The following is an 18153-nucleotide window of genomic DNA, read 5'->3' as shown; positions in this document are numbered from 1 at the left end:
CTACAGTCAAAGCTGCTAAGATTTTGTAATTTTTTTCAGTTGGTGGATTTTTTTTTGCACTTTACTATCTTTCCTAGTTTCACATAAGTACATAAGTGAGAAAAAGAACTATCCATTACAGAACCTCTCAAAAAATCATGTTTTGTTCATCTGCCAGACTTTTTCAGCAAATGTGTCTATGATGAATTTCTCTCTCTCCCCCATCCCTCTCTTTTATTCTATCTCTATTTGAGAAAATACAGTTGCAGGATTCGCCTTAAAGAATTTTTTTTTTTGATACACTGAGAGAGCTGGAAGGCCAGATGAAACATACTTATTACTACTTAAACTGTGTAGGAAGAGAAAAATTTAGAAGATGACATTTATTAAGACCAAATATTACACTCCCTTTCATTATTTTTTCTACTCATTCTTTGTAATGAGCGGTTTATTTTCCAAATTTCTTTCATAGGCTATTTTTGTGTGTGTATGTTGATGTATATATGAGAATCTTCTATATAGTCCTATGGAAATAATTTTTAAAACTAAATTTCGTAGACCCAGAAATTGTACTCTTGAACCACAATCCTTAATTTTTCCATTCTTCCCATTCCATAAATTCAGCTAGACCTGCTCTTCACCATTACCAAGGCCTCGTCCACAAACCTTCCATATTCTCTTTATTCAATTAAAGTAATCTCTCTTCAATTTCCCCCTACCCCCCAGCCTGAAATCATGTCTATTAATCTTTCTACTGCAGTCTTCCCTTCTAAACTTTATGTTCTTACCCCTACCAATCCTTTCAGTTCTCAGCTCTGCATCAATCCAAATCTTTCTTTCTGTTGGTTACTGTGTGGAGAATTAAAGAAAACTATATAAACAAGAGAATTCACAGCATTTCAAATATATTATTACTAACAACATTGGTCTTTGTGGTCACCTCCTCAAAACTTTCAACTTTACCTTTATGAAGCATATAAAGTAGCCTCCAAATCTTCATCTTACTATTTACCGGAGCTTCCAGAGAGACTAGAAAATCAAAATGATAATGATCCAAACATACTTATTATACTTCTCTCAAATAAAAGATATCCACCGGATTTTCTCGCACTTTCTCATGAGAGACCTGCATATTATCAACTAGAATATGAGGCAGAAAGAACAATGAATATGTGTAAGTTGGAAACCTTAGTTTCTCTCCAACATCTCCTTCTTATTTGATTATTCGGTTTCCAAACCCAATCTGTCATCCAATAATTCTTGTTGAATCTGCTACCAAAAAAATATCTTGAATGATCTCCTTATTTAATCTCCAGTGACAATGCCTGAAATCATGCACTTTTCATTTCTTGCCTAGAATATTGCAGTAGGAGCCTAATTCTTCTCCATGCTTCCAGTCTTCTTTGTCTCCATTCTTTTCCTGCATAACCAGCACATTTAATTTTCTATAACCTACCCACTTAAATTTTTGATGATTTCCTATTTTTGATAGCAGGGGTCTACAAAGTTTTGGGCTATGCACTCCATTAGTAAAAAACGGTGAACAAGTACTACAAATGTACATATAGATAATTTACTATTCTATACTTTAAATATAGATTTTGTATGCCAAAGCATACTTTCAAAAATTTCTTTATATGAGATAAAATAACTATAAAATGTTAATATTTTATTTTTGCACCCTAATGTGCTATCTTTTATCACCTGTCATGTTCAAGCATCCCATTTTGGAGACCACTGATACACAGTCCAGGATTTCAATCTTTGACAACTGACATTCTGGCTGGAAAATCTTTTTTTTTTGTTTTTTGTTTTTTGGTGGTGAGGATGCTGTCCTGTTTATCATAGGATATTTAACAGCATCCTTGGCTTTTCACTAGCTGTAGTGGTGTCCTATTCCCAAGATATTTGTCTCCATATATTACCAAGTGTCTCCTGAAGGGCAAAATTGCCTCCGGTTGAGTATTGGTCTACATAGAGGATAAAATAAAAACAAATCAGCCCAATTTATAAACCCATGTATGATCTCATGCTACCTGTCCATCTTTGTCTCACACTACACCCTCCAGATATATACCCTCCATTGCACATTTTAACACCACTCCATCTTTATTCATGTTATTATTTCTATGCACATGCAGAAACCACTCTACCCCTCTTTCTTTGAACAAGAAACAATAACACCTATCCTGTGTAGATGTTACTTACGTCGCAGTTGGAGTGAAATTGTACTACTGTCTGAATGTCTATCTGTCTGCCTGTCTATCTCTAATCTATTCAGGTTCCCTCTAGATTGGCTAATTTTAGTGATTTTTCTTACCTCTGGAGCATAGGACCTGTCCCTTACTTATATGTTCCCTGGCCCCAGGGTAATTAATGATCTGCAGAGTGGTTCTGGTGTGTGGAAGCCCCAAAAGGGAAGTTGTTGGGTTCTGAACTTAATCAGTTGCTTGAAGGAAACTGACTGTCTTCTTGCCAGGGCTTCCAACTGGGTCAAGACAGCATTTCAAAACAAAACCAACACAAACAAAAAACTCCACCAGACTGTGTTACAGGGAGATAATGTATTGACTTCAAGTCTTCATAAACTATAAATATAAATATTTTGCTACTGGAAGGAAAGAACACTAGGAAAACATGTTATTCTGATTAAGAAAAGAGAAACAACAGTATTATTATTATGAAAATATCAGAAATGGGAAGCTGAAAGACCAAGGAAAAATTTACTACTCTTGGTTTTGCCTAAAGTTAATTAAAACTATGGGATTTTCTCATAAATAAGTTAAATATTACTAAAGGTATTAAACTAAGATCTTTGATCTCTACCTCATGTTTATGATCTATTATTCTGAAAATGATTATTGTTATTAAAAAACAAGATAACTCATAAATTTTATTGAACATTTACTATATGCCAAGCAATGTGCTAAGCCTTTTGCCTGAGTTATCTCATTTAATCTTCATAATCATTCACTTCCCTAATGAAATGAATATTTCTACTGCCTGGTTTAACTGATAAGATGATAAGACTAGGAAAGGTAATTAATGTAACTAAAGCCATTTGGTTCATAACAAGTTAGACGCCGCCTTCACACTCAGGTTTAATGGAATTCAAAGCCTGAATTCTTAAACACTGTGCCATGGGTTGTATAAATAGATGATTAATAGATGGTTATTAGATAAATTGATAGATTATTAATTAATTGATTAATAAACACATAGACATATTAGAGGAGGGAAACACATTAACAATTTTGCGTTTCATTTCATCTAACCATTCAGTATTATGATGGGAGGGAAGTGGTAAGCAAATACTTGTCTCTAGCTACTGTGAACATTCAGAAAAAAAGAAAAAAAAAGAAATACTTATGATTTAAAATAAATTCCTAAAAATCATCTGCATGTGTTATATTTGGTTCATCAACAGGGGAAAAAATAGACACATGCATTGAAAATGAAATATCTATGCTAAATGTCTTTGATATCCTGCCAGATTTACCCACAGAAGGTCTTGACTATAAACAAACAGCTACTTACACATGTATGACCCTGGAAAGAAGACTGAGTGGGCACAAAATGGTGTCTGTTTTATCTTGAGTTTTTGCTTCATTTTGAGCTGTCAAATTTTCACCTCCTTTCGCGGAAAAGAAAAACAGGAACTGCGGTTCCACTTTTAGCATTGAAAGAAAGAGTTGCGTAACCATATCTAAGTAGCTGACTTATACCTTTCCTAATGGAGTATTTCAAGGGTGAAATACTATTTTGTGGCAGAAATGGCAATGTGACAATGACCACTTCAATGAATGTAGACCCTTCCTACACTTGGTTTTAATCACATCTCAGCCAGATCATAATATTTATTAACTATTCAGAACAGCTCCTAAATCTTTGATGTTCTAACTCTTTTGTTTTCTCTTTTATTCTGAGAGGGATTGTGTTTTCTTGAAAGTGGTTTTAAAGAGTTGAGTATCAGTTTATATAGGTTGCAAATAAAAACCTATGTTTTTACTTCTCTTAAAAACAGACCCCATATTCTCTGTTCCTTCAATATCTCTTCATCCCCAAGCCAAAAAAACCACTTGTTCAGTATTAAGACTATAACAGATGGTCAATAAATATTGGTTGATTGATTATACTCACAATGAATTTTTCCCCAAATAAAGCTTTAGATCTTTTAATTATAATAACACAAATAGCTACAAAACAGTGTCAGTCAATAGTCTATCATCTACTTTCAGTAGAAACATTTGTGTTTGCACTATTTTGCATGGAAATTTAAAAAAGAAAAAACTGCATATGTAAAACAAACAAACCAATCTTTAGTGTTTTCTCTATCTCCAAATGAATGTTTTATTTGAAAACAGCTTTATCGATTGCTCAGAAATACATCTTAAATAGAATTTACTTCAGTACAGTTGGAAAATTGAACTATTAACTATTTTAATTCTACTGGTTTTCGGTTTTTTTTGGGGGGGTGAGGGTCATATTTTATGTAGCATTCTGAAATTTAAATATAGGGTCTTTCATCAGGGTAATTGATTTTCACTTTTGTAGGTTTAATGAAGAAAAAGGAAAAAGGAAGGAATTAAGACAGGCATTTTAAGATATACTTAAGAATTTATTATATATATATATATTTTAAAGATTTTATTTATTTATTTGACAGAGAGAGAGACAGCCAGCGAGAGAGGGAACACAAGCAGGGGGAGTGGGAGAGGAAGAAGCAGGCTCCCAGCAGAGGAGCCTGATGTGGGACTCGATCCCAGGACTCCGGGATCACGCCCTGAGCCAAAGGCAGACGCTTAACTACTGAGCCACCCAAGCGCCCCAAGAATTTATTACATTTTATATGGATAATGAGCCCCAATATATTTGGGCAAAAGTAAAAAAATAATTATTAGTTTGTCAAAGTGATTTTTCATAGGAATCTTGGGGTCATATTACAAAAATATGATTGAGTTAAATGCTCTTATTTGCTACAACGTGAAATATATTTTAAAAGCTAAGGAATGTTATGCATATTATACAAGTTCATCACCTATTAAGTTGATAATTAACTTGGCAAAGCAAATTCTGAAGTGACCCTGAAAGCTGCCAAGGGAAGGAGTATATACGCACTAGTTTAGAAACATTGTAGAACTTTTAGAAACTTTTAGAAACATTTAGAAACTTACTCTCTTTCATTTAACACTCAAAATTCATTAAGACTTTCTGACTGACAGCTATTGAGGGTTCAGTGACTGCTATATGAGAACAGCTATGAAAATGGAAGACACCAATACTTTAAATTTCTGTTACTATGAGGTTTGTGATTATGCGTGTAAAAAAGCTGAGTTATTTAAACCTATTGGCAGGTTTGATTTGGCTGTTACACATGTAGCCATGAAGCAACCAACCGGTCAGCAAATATTAAGTCATGTATGTATACCACATGCCTAGCACAGCACCCTCTATCTTTGGCTTCACTTTCACTGCAGTCTCTTTCTTTATCAGTTCAGTTGTGTCTTTGTAAAATGAAACAATGAATTGTCTTATTCTAATTCACGAGATAGTTTACTTTAAGATTAAATAACATCATATTATTTACATATGGTATGACCTTGTCACCCCTTACTTTTAAGTGAGGTAAAAGGCAATTGCTCTCACCATCTTTTAAAATGAAAATTTAAAAATGAAACTGTAGTTTTGCAGATTACCTCTTAAGCTTAGGCATTTGATTTCCAAAAATCCTACGTGGCAATCTACACTTTGAGCTCCTTGTAACACTTTTAGAAATTAATTCTTTCTGGAAGTTTCAGCATCGTAATATATTACCCAAAGTTAATTATTCCACAGTATCATTATAATTCATATTATTGTTTATCTGTGTTAGCTTCCTAAAATATCTTCTCTGAGAAGTCTTCCAGCCCCTCATCATCTTTGTCAGGTTTGCATGATAAAATTTGAGGGAATGAAGAAACCAAAAACTTATGTGTTCCCCAGTGGTTTATTAAGATAAGCTCTCAAATTTTGCTGTGGGCCACTGTGAAGTGGGTTTTGCACTTCTAGGTACATGTGACTTTTGTGTGTTTTAGGGATCATTTTCAAAAGCCTTCTAAGTTTTCCTGAAAGAATGCTAACGCTTTCATCTACTCGTCAAATTTCCAAAGCCTATATGGATTCTCTCTCAAGCAGCAATTCAGAAGAGGCTCCAAAGGAGAGAGAGTCTTTAGTGCAAATACCCAGTATCCTTTCACGGTCCCCTTTGGCAACTCAGCTGGCAGTTATCATCTACACACATGTGCTGGCTTACCTGGCCCCACCCCGTTCCAGGCTTGGATCCTGCTTTTATTTACATTTTTTCCTAGTCCTACCTCTTCACCTTGTTTATATTGCATTATTATTCTGTTAGATGTATGAACTGTTTCAAATCATTTGTGAAAGAAGGCCGAGGATAAACAAACAAGACCCAGTGATATTACATGTGGAGATATTTTGAGTCCTTCCAAGAAAAGGTGCAATTTAAAGTTCAAGATAGTATTACAGGCAGGCTACAAATAAATGAGGTGTGCTCCCAAACCACGTTTGTAAGCAGTGTGTTGGAATTCAGACTATTTTTTTTTAAAGAAAACAGAGCTATAGAAATATTTTTTCGATGTAAACAGTTGCCAGTTACCATACAACCTATTTAACCTGTGATATGACTTAGTAAACTTTATTTGCCCTGAAAAAAATAATTAAACACTATTGCTATAATAAATGTTATTAAATAAATCAAGTGGAAAGTGAGTCCTTCTGTAGTGTATTTGTTTTCCTAATCTTCTGGTCAGGAACTGTACCTGGCTTCTTACCACATTGCCACTAGGTAACACAGTGGGAATGCATGGTGCTTCAGAAATGTTCACAGAGTGATGAAAAGAACAAATAACTGCAAGTAGGAAAACAGTTACTCGAAGCTTGTAAAAGATTCAGGTCTAGTCAGAGTTACAGAAAGCAATGACACCAATTCTGTTTTGTCTCATTGTGATGGAACACCAGACTTCCATTTCCTTAACACTAGACGCTTTATGCACTATTAGACTAGATCAGATTTGTTTGGGTAGAGGGGGGAAGAAAGAAGTGAAGGGTGAAGAGAAAAGGGAATGGGATTCTTCTTAGGTGAGTTTGTGAGATCTGGGGAGAAAGGAGGGAAATAAGATTTTTACAAAGATATATGTGTTTATACAATAAAAATATTTCATAAAAAATAAACTGACTTTAGAAGTAAATTGTAAAGAAGGAAGTGGGAGCATTTTTGTATGATTCCCTTGAGGAGAAGAAAGGTAACAGTAGTGAAGACTTTGATCATGTGGAGTCCTCCATAGACCACAATGAAATGGTACCATTACAGCAGCAGTTAGGTGCTAAATTTGTGTAAAGACTACAAAAAATAGACAATAAATTTAAGATGAGGGAAAAAGAGAGGAGGCTATGTCATATGGCTGTCTGAGTTCATTAGGTATCAATGAGGATGTGTTCCTTTCACCATATTTGTTATTATAGGAAAGGAAATTTTATTATCATTATCTGCTTTTCACTTCCACAAAAAGTGTTTTATATATAGATATATATCTATATATAAAAACATATATATATATATATATGTTTTTCTTTTAGCAGTGCAAAACAGATTCAATTCATTAAAAACACCTTTCATTTCATATTGATATTATTTGAAGCCTGAAAAAGGGACATTATTACAGAGGTTTGCCTGAACCTATCAAATTGATGAGCCTTCTAATCTTGACCTTCAGACAGGTCAAGATTAGATAGTCCGTGAATGTCCAGGCTGTGAAACTGGGCACTGGCATTGGGTTCTATATGCCTGCTCCTTCAACCCGTTGGCATCTCTCCTTCTCCCACCGCCAAGTGCACACTCTGTAATTATGACTGTGCCAGAGAGCCTATTCCGAATCTTCAAATCTATGTTACTAAAGTCTACATTTGCAATATTTATACATTTTAAAGTAGAGACACTAAGTCATTTTCCTAAAATACACTGTTAGTGACAGAAGTAGGGCTAGTATTCTAGATTCCTTAGAATCTTATTTAACACTTCTAAAATTACAAATAATTGATAAACTACCCTATATTAAATAAATGTTGAAATAATCTTCCCAAAGAGGAAATAATTTTTCAATTGTTATGTTTAGCAATTTGCCTGCCCTGTGAAGTTTTCTACTTATAAAATGAGTGGTTCATTTCACATTCAATACCAAAAGTTAAAAATATTTATAACTAAAGATGTATGAGTTAAAGGGATGAGCTCTCCACTGACTTTCAACTTCTAATGTGACAAATTTTAAGCAATTGTGAGTTCTTCTTTGTATGGGTTATTGAGATAGTCTAATACTGGTGTAAGACGAATATAGAGAAAATGAAAAAATTAAGAAAATATTCAAACTTTGATATGTTTATTTTAGCATTATTACTTAATCCAAAGAAATGAAAGATAAACCTTTCATCCACTCCACAAACTATTGCTATGAAGACCATCTCAAGATACTATGCACCCTCTTTTGTATTCCTTGTATACATATTCCCACTTTGGAATTAAAAAAAAAATTGTAGTGCATTCCTGTATAACAAGTTATTTAATCCTTTGATATTTTTAAAGAATTTATTTTTTTCTTTAAAAAACTATTTACGATCGTTGCAATAATTCTGCACACCTGGCTTAGGATAAATGGCACCACAATATGAATGGAGGAGAGGGCAAGATCAGTCTTTTCCTTTTTGGTTTGATAATAAAACAAAAGAATACGAAACAGTAGACAATTAATTTAATGGATAATACAAGGGTGGTAAGCGACTCGATGACTTCATTGGTGTTGCTAGTTAAGAACGATTATTTTGGCAAAACAGAAGGGCAAAAACTTTTAAAGCAATGAGCTACATTGCATAGATAAAATAAAAAGATGGGCTTTCTTGAATGAACAATTATATTAAATGGAAAGAAAGGCAATAATACTTCTATGTCCCAAACATCTGAGTTATACCTCAGTGCCTAAAGTCTCTAGCATAATGACAGTATACCACTGAAGCTATTGCTGATTTAGCTTTTAAAAATAAGCAATTTGCTATTATAATCATTTCAAGATACTTAAAGGATGGGATCTGAATAGAATAGATAAGATACAGAAAAAATATGCATATAGGTCTTTGAGCATTTGGCAAGGTAAGGTAGAAAAAATTGTTTAGAATAAAACTTGCCTAGAATATTGAATTAATGCGATAGCATTTTGCAGCATCTTGCTTTATTCAGAGCATTTATGAAAACTCTTTACTTTGGTTTATTCTTTTCTCATTTCTCTGTCTCTTCTAAGCAGAAAGAAGTGCCTATGTGGTCTACATCTTTATTCTCCAAGTACTAATTTTGAAAAACATATCATCAAAAAGAGAAACATGGGAGAAAAAAAATCACAATTGTGTTTTATATATGAAAATAAAATCTTTGCTAGCCCTGCTTTTTGTTGCAGATTTGAATATTAAGTACAGACTAAATATAAAAATGTTGTAATGATTAATAAGTGCTTTAATATATAGAAACTTTATGTGGAGTCATATGTAAGATGTATTTCTGCATTTCCTATCCTATTTTTGAATTGTCTGCCATTATGTAAAAAAGATACAAAACTACTGAAAGACAAGACACAATGAAAATAATTGTAGCCAAGAAGTTTGTTTTTACTGTTTCTGCAAGTGTACCCAGAAAAAAATTCTAGATTTGTTGTTTCCTTTCTATTATCTTGAAAACCTGTTATTTTATAAATTCTAAGACTTGTCTAAATATATCATCCCTATCTTTGTCTTCTGCTAGGCAGGAAATAAGCACTGATTTGTAAGACATATTTAAAAGTTGGTTCATGTAGTGTCGTATAGTGTTAAAATGGAATCATACCTTTGAGTTATGGTATAAATCATACCGTGGTCTAAATTATGGTGTTTTAAAAAAACAATAAAAGAATTGAGGGTTAGTTGGTAAAGCCAAATGAGAGAGCAATTTGGCCATTTCTACAGAAATTGAATTTGCCTATGCCCAATGGCCCAGAAAGTTCAAACGTGGATGCATAAATATAACAGAGGCCAAAGTTGCAGAACTATACTAGGAATCATGTAAAGGAGTATTCATTTGTAGCCTTGTTTATAATAGTGAAAAATTCCCAACATCTGAATGTCCATTAATAGAAGTATAAATATATAAATTAGCTCAATGGACTACTAGGCAACAGGTAAGATGAATGAATTTGTGCTTTATTCAACCACCTGGAAATACCTAAATTATTTTTTCCTGATTTATTGAGATATAATTGACGTATAACATTGTGTAAGCTTAAGGGGTGCAGTGTGATGATTTGATACATGCATATATTACAAAATGATTATCACAATAATGTTAATTAGCATATCCATCACTTGATATAATTACTGTTTTTTTTTTCTTTTTGTGGAGCAAACATTTATGATGTACTGTCTTAGTAACTTTCAAGTATACAGTATTGTTAACTGTAGTCACTATTCTATATATTAGATTTTCTAAAAAAGACTAGAGATAACAAGTGCTGATGAGGATGTGGAGAAAAGGGAACCCTTGTGGACTCTCAGTGGGAATATAAATTGGTGCAGCCACTATGGAAAATAGTATGGAGCTTCTTCTGAAAATTAAAAAGAGAACCACCATATGATCCAGCAATTCCACTTATAGATATCTATCTAAAGGAAACTAAATCATTATATCAGAGAGATATCTGCATTCCAATGTTTATTGCAGTATTATTCACAATAACCAAGACATAAAAGCAACCTAAGTGTCCGTTGATGGATGAATGGATAAAGAAAATGTGATAAATATATTATATATAAAATTTAACATAAGACAAATATAAATAGTTTCCCAAAATGATGTTCTCATTAATATGATTTGAATAGTAGAAATGAAAAACATTGTGGCGTATCTGCTTCTGTCCCTAACCAGGCGAAGAGGAATAATGCACCATAAGCATTTTTACATTTATAGTCTAAATGATGATGTTTTATTTTTTTGAAGAAGAATTAATAGCAAAGGGTGTTATATACCTTGAATGTCTAAACATACATGCTACCAAAATTGATGACTCACTTTCTATCACCATGTGTTCATGTACCAATTTTTTATTTTGTGCACACTTATCCTGTGATTCAGTGAATAGACTTGAAAAGGGGGTTCTTTTTCCATAATCTAAGTATTTTCAGACCACTTTAATAATTCCTGGAGCATAAATAACATTTTTAGAAAATAAAAATCTATGTTCCATCTCAAAGAAATTACTGTGAATAATTATTAAAGGTTTTCCTAGATGGCCAGGCTACTTTTACTATCTAAGAGTAGATACAAAAAGAAGCAGCAGACTGTGAATATGACCCACTGGAGTTAGTTCTAATCTCTGTTTCTAAATGGTCACCTTCTTCAGCTTTGGTAGACAGTATATACAGTTTCTACTGCTATGATCATCACTGAGCAAGTTAATTGGGTATAATGGTCATCAATTTTTTCCCTTTGGTAATAAAACTCTAAGCAAAAACTTATTTAAATAAATTTTTCTTAAATTTGAAGACGGGAATATACTGTCAAAAGAATAAGAGGGACAACTGGGTGGCTCAGTCAGTTAGGTATCCGACTCTTGATTTTTTTTCAGGTCATGATCCTGTGTTGGGCTCCCCGCTAGGTATTGGGCTCCCCTGCTTGAGATTCTCTCTCTCCCTCAGCCCCTCCCCCACCCTCTCTTTCTCTGCCTCTCTAAAAAAAAAAACCAAAAACCAAATTAATGGAATGTATTGATAATAATAAAAAACTAATTTCTTCAACTGTCTGATATTCATAATAATAAAAAGTATCACTAATAAAAATATACATAATATTTAAATAAATAAATAGCTACTCTATTAGATGTGGGGTGATAGCTGATTGTGAATTTGGCATTTCCCTGATGATTAGTGATGTTGAACACCTTTTCACGTGCTTGTTGGCCATCTCTATGTCTTCTTTGTAAAATGTCTATTCAAGTCCTTTGCCCATTTTCTTTTTTTTTTTTTTTAAGATTTTATTTATTTAATTGACAGAGATAGAGACAGCCAGCGAGAGAGGGAACACAGGCAGGGGGAGTGGGAGAGGAAGAAGCAGGCTCATAGCAGAGGAGCCTGATGTGGGGCTCAATCCCATAACGCTAGGATCACGCCCTGAGCCGAAGGCAGACGCTTAACGACTGCGCCACCCAGGTGCCAATGCCCATTTTCTAATTGGATCACTTGGGGTTTTTTGCTATTGAGTTGTATGAGTTCCTTATAAATTTTGAATATTAACTCCTTATCAGATAAATGGTTTGCAAGTATTTTCTCTCATTCTTTAGGTTGCCTTTTCATTTTGTTGACATATTTTTTTTGTGCATAAGCTCTTTAATTTGATGTAAACTCACTTGTTGATTTTCGCTTTTGTTGCTTTGCTTTTGATGTCATAGCCAAAAGAAAAATCTTAATTAAAGTAGAACTTGTGCTGAATGTATCAACAGAGATAAATCATAATAATGTAAAGTCTGAAGAGTGTTATGTAACAGTCTTTACAGATTTAGGAAACATAACACTTATATGATTTATGTTTTAAAATTACTAAGTGTAATTGTATAAAAATATGCCCATGGATGATAAACACCAAATCTAAGAGAGTGGTTACCTTTGGGGAGAAATAAGAGAGAACTTGATTGGAAAAGTGTATACAAGGTGCTTTGAATATAAGGTATGCAGACAAAAAGGAAAAACTAAAGCAATAACTAAACTAAAGCCATATTTTGAGACTTGATCAAGATGGGCAGGGGTTACATGGGTTTTCATTATGTTTTTATCTCATTTATTATATATTTTATAGATGTTATAATAATGTAATTTTTTAAAAGCATATGAAAATTTATTTGGAATTAGAGGAAGTAGTTCTGTCTCAAAGTTAGCTGACTGTAGATACTTCCCAATAAGGATGTTTTCTAGTATGGAAAAAAAATGTTAATAAAACAAAGTTTCATGAGGATTAAATACTTGAGAGTGCTGTGCATGAGCTAGACATGGTGGGTTTCAAATGTTACATATGTAGATAGGTAAGGATAGATTTTAGATGTTCGTTTTTAGTATTTTGGCCTCTTTTCTCATGAATCTTTCCTCTCTTTCTAGTATTTTTGTTTGTTTTTCAATTCCTCTTTTCACCTCCGTCTTTGAAGGTACACTGATGTACTTAATCCCTCGTTTAGTTTAGTCTTTATTTCAAAGTTGATTTTTTCTTTTATTTCTAATTATTTCCTGAGTTCAATCACACATTTCTGAACATTTCTAATTCTGATGTATTTTTTTTTTAAGGATTGTAACATAGTCTTGATGTCTTCTAGCTCATTTTTAAATAGACATTTTAGTTTTGTAAGTTTATCTTTCTGCTATGGGCCATTATTCTGTTCTTTATTTTTTTTTCTTTGTATACTGATTTTGCATGAGATTTGACCTTGATTTTTCTAGGTTGCTCATTTTTATATGAAATTAATTTGCCAAACTTTTAAAATGAGGCAGGGTTCAGGAAAGCTTTTCTGATATCCTACAGTTTTCATACTGTTTTTGTAGAGTGTTCAGAAAGAGCCAGTTTGATTCCTGGGATTTTCGAGCTCTGTTTTCTTCCTCTACTTGATTTAGCCCAGGCATTGGTAAACTTCTTCTCTCTAAAGGGCTAGATAGTAAATATTTTAGGCTTTGTAGACCATACGGAGTCTGACAACTACTCCACAAGCAGTATCTAAACAAAAGAGAATGTGTTCTAATAAGATGCTATTTATATGTAAAAAAAAAAAAAAGTGGCAGGTGACTACACTTATTATAGTGAGCATCACAATGCATAGCATTGTCAAATCACTATGTTGTGCTCCTGAAACTAATATAACATTGTATGTCAACGATATTTAAATTTTTTTAAGTGGCAGGTTGGATTTGGTCCACAAGTCGTAGTTTACCAACCTCTCGTTTATTTTGCTCAATAGAAGTATAATATGAGCCACAAATATGAGGCACATATATAGTTTTACACTTTTTAGTAGTCGCATTGAAGAAAAATGGGGACAAAGGTGACATCAACTTAATACATTTTATATTTTAAGTAACCCATATATCCAAAATATTATCATTTAAACATGTAATCAAATATTTTAAGATTATCAGTAAGGTAATTTATGTATATTTTTTAAGTCTTCAGTATCTGTTGTGTAGTTTACACTTACAGCACATCTCAGTTCAGACGAGCCTCAAAGTGTTCAAGAGCCACATGGGGTTATTGGCTACTTTATTGAACAGCCCAGAGCTAGACCTTCCCTTTCCTTATCTGTGTCTGTTGTCCTTATTCCTTCTCAATATTTGTTCCATTCCCTTAAATTTCTCCCCAGTATGGGTCCTGTCTTGGACTAGACCTGCTGGATCAGGTTGATAGATCACAGAAGCTGTCCTGCTTCTGCCTCTCTGACATCTCAGTGTTGGCCCCTGCATTCACCTGGTTCTGGAAAAGGGCGAAACCTCTCCTATTTTTAGGGGCTCTTCTCAACGTGCTTTCCAGTGAAGACCTGAAGGCTATTGTATGGTTCTTTTGTTCTCAGACACCGAGTTGCTTCCTTGCTTATCCTGCTATCATGCCTTGTGGCTATTAATGGTTTGTCTCCATGTATTTGCTCAGGGCTTGTGGAATATTTTTCCATCTCATTTCATTCACTTTTCTTCTTAATTTTATTACTTTTCTCCATCTCTGATTCTCTTGTCCTCTCTCTCCCCTTATAGAACCTCTCTAAGTCTTTGTAAACAGAAATAAAAAATAAATACCATGAACCCTGTTCCCTCACAGAGGTGTCATAAGAAGCACAAGGAATCATGTCCCTGAAAGCACGGTGCAAACTCTAAATTGTTAGATAAATGCAAGAGAAATCAGGTTATGGAATTCTAAAAGAGAAAAAGCTACCAGAACAGTAGAATCAAGCAACCTTGGTACAGGGCTTTCTATACCTTAAATGCCTGTTTTCTTTTTTCATCAAATTTATGTATCTGTCAAAAACATTGATTAACTATAGAACAATGTAAACTTTGTAAGAATATGATTTTGAAGGTGGAACTTAAGTCTCTCTTTTTCTCTACACACACACGTACATGCACACACATATATTGTTTGTAAAAGAATAGAAGTGACACTTTTTCTAGTTGCAAAGTGAGGTAAATAAGCATTGCAGTAATTTGGCATGGAAGAAAATAAGAAAATTTGGCATAACGTCCAAATACCTTCTTAATAATACTGATTCCTTACCTTGGTTGTGTAACAGTGAAGGCCATACACAATTATCTTAAGGTGTGATATTTTGTAACAATATTTTAATTTTAAATTAGGTCCATTAAAAATTAAGTGTAATAAAGCCCTTCCTTCTTTGTGAGGAGGTCGGAAAAATCAAATAAAAGACTAGCACCATCTATAATGTTCAAAATCATCTTGTAATTTGTGAAATTTCTACTTCATTTTGGTTATCCCTGCTCTGGCTTAATTTTGGGTGGAAGAAGACAAAGAAATTAACCACGTTAATTTGGTTAATTTGGTTAGGTAAAATTTTTATGAAAGAGATTCCATCAGCAACCCCAGGAGTCCAAGCCCTGCTATTTACCTGGTAAAATTTTCAGAGAGAATAACCTCCCCATGAGTTTTTCCATAGGAATCCAGGACAGATGACAGAACATGAGTTAATGCTCTGTTGAAGCTTGAGCTTAATCAGCTAGTGAGACATGACTTTATGTCCCAACACTTTCTAAGCACAAGTTCAACTTAGGTGTTCATTTCATTTTGCCTAATAAGAGCTGTGAACAAACATTGCACGTGTATATTGTATTTTAGGTATCTCATAAATTGACCCTGCATTAAATGTAACAGGAACATGGAGACATGGAAAACAGCATCTTGATTTCTTTCTTTCTTTCTTTCTTTCTTTCTTTCTTTCTTTCTTTCTTTCTTTCTTTCTTTCTTCATTCTAGAAAGAGAGCAAGCATGTGTGCAAGCAGGGGTGGGGAGGAGCAGAGCGAGAGGGGATAGAGAGAATCTTAAGCAGGCTCCACACCAGCAGGAGCCCATCATGGGGCTTTTTTTTTTTTTTAAGATTTTATTTATTTATTTATTTGAGAGAGAGAGAGAGCATAAGCAGGGGAAGGGGCAGAGGAAGAGGGAGAAACAGACTCCCTACTGATTGGGGAGCCCACTGAGGGGCTCAATCCCAGGACTCTGGGATCATGAACTGAGCTGAAGACAGATGCTTAATTGACTGAGCCACCCAGTCACCCCTGGTGGGGCTTGATCTCACAAGCCTGAGATGGTAACCTAAGCCGTAATTAAGAGTCAGTCACTTAACCAAATGAGCCACCCAGGTGCCCCTCTTGGTCAATTTTTAATACAAATTGTTATTTTTCTTTGTTTTAAGAAAATACAGAAAGTATTTTATTTTCTTACAGAAGGTTTAGTTTCTTTTACAAGATGGAACTCCATTTAAAATTTAGGAAAAAATCTTCCTTTTATCCATTTCTAGTGTTCATGGAAAGCCAATTACAAATCATTGAAAAATTTGAGGGGTTGACTCCAGTTGTACAATTCTCAGAGATTTGATATTTGTGGTTATACATTTAGAATATATCTGAAACACAAAAATGTTAAAATTTAAAGTGTGTTTAATGTCAGAAAGCTAAGGGAGTCAAAAATAGTGAATATGTATATCAGCAATGTGTATGTTTTAAAGCATTTCAAAACATTTAATACCAGAGCCCAGATGATACATTACTCATATCTGTATTACAAAAAGTGATCATATCATAGAGATAGCACACACACTATGAGATTTGGTAGTTGCCATGGTAACTATTTTTTTTCCTGAACAGAAGAATAAATAGCTACACACATTCCTTGTAATTTATTAAGCTGGTAATTTACAGCAGCTTTAAAGATAATGTGCCTTCTCATTTTTTTTTTAAATCCAAATTGGAATATACCCATTTTCATTGAGTCTAATGAAGGAAAATAAAAAAGTTATTTGCTTTGTACTTATTTATTGTTTGTTTGTTTATTTATTTGTATTGGTTGTTCTGAAGCATTAGAAAGAATGTATATTTCCAAGTTACTTTCTTGGGGATTGAGAAGTTGTTTGTTTAAAGACTTTTTTAATGCAATATATCAGGCTACTCAAAAGTAAAGGATTTATATAAAAAAATGCTTAAACAGTGCACCTTCTGTGCCAGACTATTTTCTAAGAACTTTATAAATCTTAATTTATTTAACCTTAACTCTTAAAATTGTAATATCTTCCTTGCAGTGTGCTTCTTTCTGGCAGTTAGGTCAATAGCAATAGCCACATGGAGTAAAGGAGAGAAAGAAAAGTCAAATTCTTTGACACCTCTTTTTGGGTAACTTATTCTCTATNAATTTACAGCAGCTTTAAAGATAATGTGCCTTCTCATTTTTTTTTTAAATCCAAATTGGAATATACCCATTTTCATTGAGTCTAATGAAGGAAAATAAAAAAGTTATTTGCTTTGTACTTATTTATTGTTTGTTTGTTTATTTATTTGTATTGGTTGTTCTGAAGCATTAGAAAGAATGTATATTTCCAAGTTACTTTCTTGGGGATTGAGAAGTTGTTTGTTTAAAGACTTTTTTAATGCAATATATCAGGCTACTCAAAAGTAAAGGATTTATATAAAAAAATGCTTAAACAGTGCACCTTCTGTGCCAGACTATTTTCTAAGAACTTTATAAATCTTAATTTATTTAACCTTAACTCTTAAAATTGTAATATCTTCCTTGCAGTGTGCTTCTTTCTGGCAGTTAGGTCAATAGCAATAGCCACATGGAGTAAAGGAGAGAAAGAAAAGTCAAATTCTTTGACACCTCTTTTTGGATAACTTATTCTCTATTTGCATGGACAATAAGGTAGTCAATATCTAGTAGCAAAATATTAAATTTGAACAAAACAGTAAATATACTTATTTCCTCTGAAAAACACATTTTTAGGCCTCTTCCCAACTGACCCCATTATCCTTCTCAATATCTATTAACTCCATTTTAAGACCTTTGTATGTGGTATTTTTTTT

The sequence above is a fragment of the Ailuropoda melanoleuca genome, chromosome 20 (genome assembly GCF_002007445.2).
Source record: "Ailuropoda melanoleuca isolate Jingjing chromosome 20, ASM200744v2, whole genome shotgun sequence".
In the NCBI taxonomy this organism is placed as follows: Eukaryota; Metazoa; Chordata; class Mammalia; order Carnivora; family Ursidae; genus Ailuropoda; species Ailuropoda melanoleuca.
Note: the sequence above shows the minus strand (reverse complement) of the source record.